The sequence below is a fragment of the Hyla sarda genome, chromosome 4 (assembly GCF_029499605.1).
Source record: "Hyla sarda isolate aHylSar1 chromosome 4, aHylSar1.hap1, whole genome shotgun sequence".
Taxonomy (NCBI): Eukaryota; Metazoa; Chordata; class Amphibia; order Anura; family Hylidae; genus Hyla; species Hyla sarda.
The window spans coordinates 113,616,809-113,623,650 of record NC_079192.1 but is presented as its reverse complement, the minus strand read 5'-3'; positions in this window follow the sequence as shown (position 1 = coordinate 113,623,650).

Here is a 6,842-nt window from a genome sequence, read left to right as displayed (position 1 = left end):
CTGGAACGTCTCTGCTGCCGGCCGGGTATCCTCGCTCTCCGTCGCCGTCATCACGTCGTTACGCACGGCGACACACGTACGCGTCGACGTGATGACGAGGAAGGAGAGTGCCGGCATACAGGGTATCCCTGAACAGAGAAGACACCGAGGAGGCAGGTAAGGTCCCCCCCGGTGTCCTGTAAGCACTAACCCGGCTATTCAGTGAAATTGCGGCGGTCCCGAACAACCCGACTGAACAGCCGGGTTAGTGTCACTTTCCCCTCAGACACGGCGGTCAGCTTTGATCGCCGCGTCTGAAGGGTTAATACAGGGCATCAGCGCGATCGGTGATGTCCTGTATTAGCCACGGGTCCCGGCCGGTGATGGCCACAGGGACCGCCGCGATAGGGGTGTATTCGCCGTATAAGACGCACCGACTTTTTCCCCCCAGTTTTGGGGAAGAAAAAGTGAGAAAAATATGGTAATCATATCAAAGAACCGCATTCAAGGAGAATATTTTTTTTAATGAACATACAAGAACCCTTTTAAAATGTAACTTTTAATTATTTTAAGATAATAAATCCCCCAAATTGGATAAAAACATTTAATTAATAGTAAATCAATAGGTGTATTTGTGAGCAACTCAAAAGGATAGGTATTAGATAGAAATACAAACGTACAAAGGCCTATGCACAAGTAATCAGCAGGTTAATTATGGACAAATACTTATGCACATAAAGAAAAATTGTCCAGAAGAAAATAAATGTAACAAGTGCAAAAACACCTACATTTAGAAGTCCAATGGGAGACAAATTAATCCAGGTGGGATAATAAACTATGCTGCTGAAGGACAAATATATATCAAATTGCAGAAATAATCCTCCAAAAAGGAAAGCATCACCAATTTTGTCAGGCACTGTCCCCACTGCCCCCACATCCGTTGACTGTCCCCTCCCTGGACACTAATTAAACCTACACTGTAGGTCTGAACATATACCTATACCCTGTGATGATGCATCATCATAAACAGGGCTTAAAGGGGTTATCCAGGAAAAAACTTTTTTTTATATATGAACTGGCTCCAGAAAGTTAAACAGATTTGTAAATTACTTCTATTAAAAAATATTTATCCTTTCAGTACTCATAAAATAAGGAAATAAGGTCATACGGAAGAAGCGGCACTCCATGGATTACAATCCCTGGAGTGCCGCTTCTTCCGTATTTTCTTCAATATCTGGGATCTTGAGTCGGACCCCTGGAGCTTGTGCACCCACTCTGGACTATAAGTCCTCCACTGTGCCTTACCTTACTTTCCTTTGCTTTTTTAGGAAATAAGGTCAAGTGTCTGTGTCAACCTAACGAAATATTAAGTTTGCTGCGGAAGGAGGATCATGGTAAAACCCCTTTAAGGACCTTAGGAGCATTCCACTTAGCTGCTCAGTGCATAGCTATGTATTCCACATATGATCTCTGGTATCACGCCATACAGGCAGGAGACACTTCTGGACAACAGCTATATAGAGCTGAATAAACAATTCATGAGACAATATTTATTAATCCCATAGCTACCGGTATCAGTCTGGAATGTTGTTCTGAACAACTGCTGGCCCACCGCCTGCTACACCAGGGATGAAGTGTAAGTAGATATTTGGCCGCCTCATAATCACTGTGTACATAGTAATATCACATGGCCAATTAAATCAGAACTGTTGTCACAAGTTGTCAGAGAAGTAGCGCACATTAAACCAAATGGCCAAGCAAATGCTAATGGACTAAACTTTAAATACTCACAGTGATGAAAAGCTATTAACTGCAAGTAATCTGGAGGGGAACTTTCACTCAATACTCACTGTAATGCATATTCAACAAGATAAAGCAGTAACTTTACTATAATACAAACAAATATGTGTTTCCAGTCCACTGACCAAGACAATAATGGTAATCCTATTTAGTTACCATCTAATACATACAGTAACTGAACAAAAGTATTGAGGCATTGTAATCTTTAAAGGGGTACTCCACCCCTAGACATCGTATCTCCTATCAAAATGATAGGGATAACTTGTCTGATCGGTGGGGTCCGGCCGCTGGGGGCCACCACAATCTCCGCCGCAGCACCCCAGTCATCTGGTGAACGAAGCGAGCTCCGCTCTGTGCAGGATGACTGGCAATCACAGCCTCTACACACTCTCTTTTCATGTCTATGGGAGGAGGCGTGGCGGCTGTGTACTAGCTATCATGCCCCCTCCCATAGACATGAATGGAGGTGGTGTGGCATGACGTCAAGATCATGGAAGCCCCAGGCTTCTGTGAGCGTAATGCCACAGCGCTGGCCCAGAGATCATGGGGGTCCCAGCGGTTGGACCCCCCCATGATCAGACATGTTTTCCCCTATCCTTTGGATAGGGGATAACATGTCTATGGGCAGAGTTCCCCTTTAACCCCTTAACGACGCAGTACGTAAATGTATGTCCTGGTGAGCTGGTACTTAACGCACCAGGACGTACATTTACGTCCTATACATAACCACAAGCATCGGAGCGATGCTCAGGTCATGCGCGGCAGGTCCCGGCTGCTGATAGCAGCCAGGGACCCGCCGGTAATGGCCAACATCCGCGATCGCGCGGATGTCCGCCATTAACCCCTCAAATGCCATGATCAATACAGATCCGCGGCGATCCGGTCATCCAGGACGGCAGACGCAGGTTCCCTCACCTGCCTCCACTGCCTTCCACGGGTCTTCTGCTCTTTTCTGAGATCAAGCAGACCAGAGCAGAAGATGACCGATAACACTGATCAGTGCTATGTCCTATGCATAGCACTGAACAGTATTAGCAATAGAATGATTGCTATAAATAGTCCCCTATGAGGACTATTAAAGTGTAAAAATAAAAGTTTTTAAAAAAAAGTTTTAAAAAAAATTTAAAAAACCCTCCCCTAATAAAAACGTAAATTGTCCCATTTTCCCTATTTCACCCATAAAAAGTGTAAAAAATAAAAAAAATTATATACATATTTTGTATTGCCTCGTGTATAAGTATCCAAATTATAAAAATATAATGTTAATGATACCGGTGAGCAGCGTTAACGTTAAAAAAAAAAGTCCAAAATTGCTGCTTTTTTATAACATTTTAATCCCCAAAAAATTGATAAAAAATTGATTAAAAGTTTTATGCAAGCAAATATGGTATCAATAAAATGTGCAGATCACGGCGCAAAAAATGAGCCCTCACATCGACGCTTATACAGAAAAATGAAAAAGTTATAGGTCTTCAAAATAGGGGGATTTTAAACGTACTTATTTGGTTAAAAAGTTTGTGATTTTTTTTAAGTGCAACAGTAATAGAAAAGTATGTTATCATGGGTATCATTTTAATCATATTGACCCAAAGAATAAAGAACATATGTCATTTTTACCGTAAATTGTACGGCGTGAAAACAAAACATTCCAAAATTAGCAAAATTGTGGTTTTCTTTTTAATTTCCCCACACAAATAGTATTTTTTTTTTGGTTGTGCCATACATTTTATGGTAAAGTGAGTGATGACATTACAACGGACAACTGGTCACACAAAAAACAAGCCCTCATATTAGTCTGTGGATGAAAATATAAAATAGTTATGATTTTTTGAAGGCGAGGAGGAAAAAATGAAAACTTACAAATAAGTCTGAGTCCTTAAAAGGGTACTACAGTGCTGACAACTTATCCCCTATCTAAAGGATAGGGGATAAGTTGCCTGATCGCGTAGGGTCCCGCCGCTGGGGACTCCCGCCATCTTGCACGCAGCATGCCGCTCTCATCAGGCCCCGGAGCGAGCATCGCTCCGGGTCTAATGACTGCCGATCACGGGGCCGGAGTAACGTGACGTCACGGCTCCGCTCCATGTGATGTCACGCTCCACCCCCTCAATGTAAGTCTATGGCAGGGGGCGAGACAGCTGCCTCGCCCCTGCCATAGATTTGCATTGAGGGGCGGAGCACGGGGGCGGAGCTGTGGCATCACAATCACCGGCCCCGTCATCAGACCCGGAGCGGATGTTCGCTCCTGGGCCTGATGAGAGCGGGGTACTGCGTGCGAGATCGCGGGGGTCCCCAGCGGCGGGACCCCGCACGATCAGGCAACTTATCCCCTATCCTTTAGATAGGGGATAAGTTGTCAGCACGGTAGTACCCCTTTAAAGGACATCTGTAGTGCAATATAACTTATCATAAGTTATAGATCACGGGGGGTCCGAGCGCTGGGGCCCCCTGGGATCTCCTGGACAGGGCCGCGGCAGTCTGCTGGAAAGGGGGCATTCCGTCCCCGCATGATGCGGCGGCCAACACGCCCTCTCCATGTACCCCATAGAGAAACATGGAGGGGCGTGTCTGCCGCGGCTTTCTGCTGGGGACGAAACTTCACTTCCTGCAGACTGCCGCGTCCCTGTCCAGGAGATCCCGGAGGGCCCCAGCGCTCAAACCCCCCACGATCCATAACTTATCCCCTATCCTTTGGATAGGGGATAAGTTATTTTGTGCTGGAATACTCCTTTAAGGCCCAAATGGGATGAGTCCTCAAGGGGTTAACCCCTTAAGGACCGGAGGTTTTTCCGTTTTTGCATTTTCGTTTTTTGCTCCTTGCCTTTAAAAAATCATAACTCTTTCAAATTTACACCTAAAAATCCATATGATGGCTTATTTTTTGCGCCACCAATTCTACTTTGTAATGACGTCAGTCATTTTGCCCAAAAATCTATGGTGAAGTGGAAAAAAAAATCATTGTGCGACAAAATTGAAAAAAAAACGCTGTTTTGTAACTTTTGGGGGCTTCCGTTTCTACGTAGTACATTTTTCGGTAAAAATGACACCTGATATGTATTCTGTAGGTCCATACGATTAAAATGATACCCTACTTATATAGGTTTGATTTTGTCGGACTTCTGGAAAAAATCATAACTACATGCAGGAAAATTAATACGTTTAAAATTGTCATCTTCTGACCCCTATAACTTTTTTATTTTTCCGTGTATGGGGCGGTATGAGGGCTCATTTTTTGCGCCGTGATCTGAAGTTTTTAACGGTACCATTTTTGCATTGATTGACTTATTTTTTTGCGCGCACGCCATTGACCGAGCGGTTTAATTAATGATATATTTTTATAATTCGGACATTTCCGCACGCGGTGATACCACATATGTTTATTTTTATTTACACTGTGTTTTTTTTTTATTGGAAAAGGGGGGTGATTCAAACTTTTAATAGGGGAGGAGTTAAATGATCTTTATTCACTTTTTTTTTCCACTTTTTTTTTGCAGTGTTATAGGTCCCATAGGGACCTATAACACTGCACACACTGATCTTCATCATTGATCACTGGTTTCTCATAAGAAACCAGTGATCAACGATTCTGCCGCATGACTGCTCATGCCTGGATCTCAGGCACTGAGCAGTCATTCGGCGATCGGACAGCGAGGAGGCAGGAAGGGGCCCTCCCGCTGTCCTGTCAGCTGTTCGGGATGCCGCGATTAGCCGCGGCTATCCCGAACAGCTCGACTGAGCTAGTCGGGAACTTTCACTTTCACTTTTAGCCGCGCGGCTCAGCTCTGAGCGCGCGGCTAAAGGGTTAATAGCGCGCGGCGCCGCGATCGGCGCTGCGCGCTATTAGAGGCGGGTCCCGGCTTCACTATGACACCGGGCCCGCCATGATATGACGCGGGGTTACTGTGTAACCCCGCGTTATATCAGAAGAGCAGGACCAAGGACGTACCGGTACGTCCTTGGTCCTTAAGGGGTTAAAGAAGTGCTCCTGTAGAAAACATTTTTTTTCCCTTTAAATCAACTGGTGCCAGAAAGTTAAACAGATTTGTTAATTACTTCTAATTAACAAATCTTAAGCCTTCCAGTACTTATCAGCTGTTGTATACTACAGAGGATGATCTGTACTTATTTCCAGTCTGACCACAGTGCTCTTTGCTGCCACCTCTGTCTGTGTAAGGAACTGTCAAGAGCGGAAGAGGTTTGCTATGGGGATTTGCTCCTACTCTGGACAGTTCCTGACATGAACAGAGGTGTCAGCAGAGAGCACTGTGGTCAGACTGATAAGAACTATATATCTTCTTCTGGAGCATACAGCAGCTGATAATTACTGAAAAGATTGAGATTTTTAAATAGAAGTAATTTGCAAAACTGACAGTTACTGACCGATATCAGTAACAATATATATTCCTCCGGCAACTAATCAACTAAGCCCGTCTTCCTCCCCCATGCTACTGCCTTTACCCGCTCTCCTGCTGCTGTGTTTTACTATGAAAATAAAGATTTTGTACTGAAAGATAAGAGGACCCCTGGTGAATGCTTTGTGCTCTATTTCTTCTACTGCTTTGCATTTCATTTACAAAACTGTTTATCTCTAAGGCTGCATTCACATGATGATTTCTCCATCCGACCTGAGCCCACGATTTCAGAAATCAAAATCGTATAAAAACGTACACAAAGTCTGATTCATTGACTTCCATGAAAAAATCGGATCTTTTATACACATCCGATTTGATCCGCATCCGATTTTAAACGATTTTTTTTCGGGTCTGAAATCGGGTTTGACCATGATTTTCCCCCCAGACTGAAAATCGTATTCAAATCGTATCTGAAAAAGATATAATGAAGTTCAATGTAAATCGGATAAGATCTTTAACTGTGCGATTTCATCAGATTAATCGCACCCGTAATTTTTGTTCACACATGCGCAGTAGCCACAGAATGGTCCAGCAAGTTCTGGAAACTGCTAGAAACTTTGAGAATCTTCCTCCCAGCAGTCTCTGCTCTATATATAAAGGTCAGAGCAACCTTCCCCCCACACACACCTAGTCTGTGAAGCCTGGACGCCA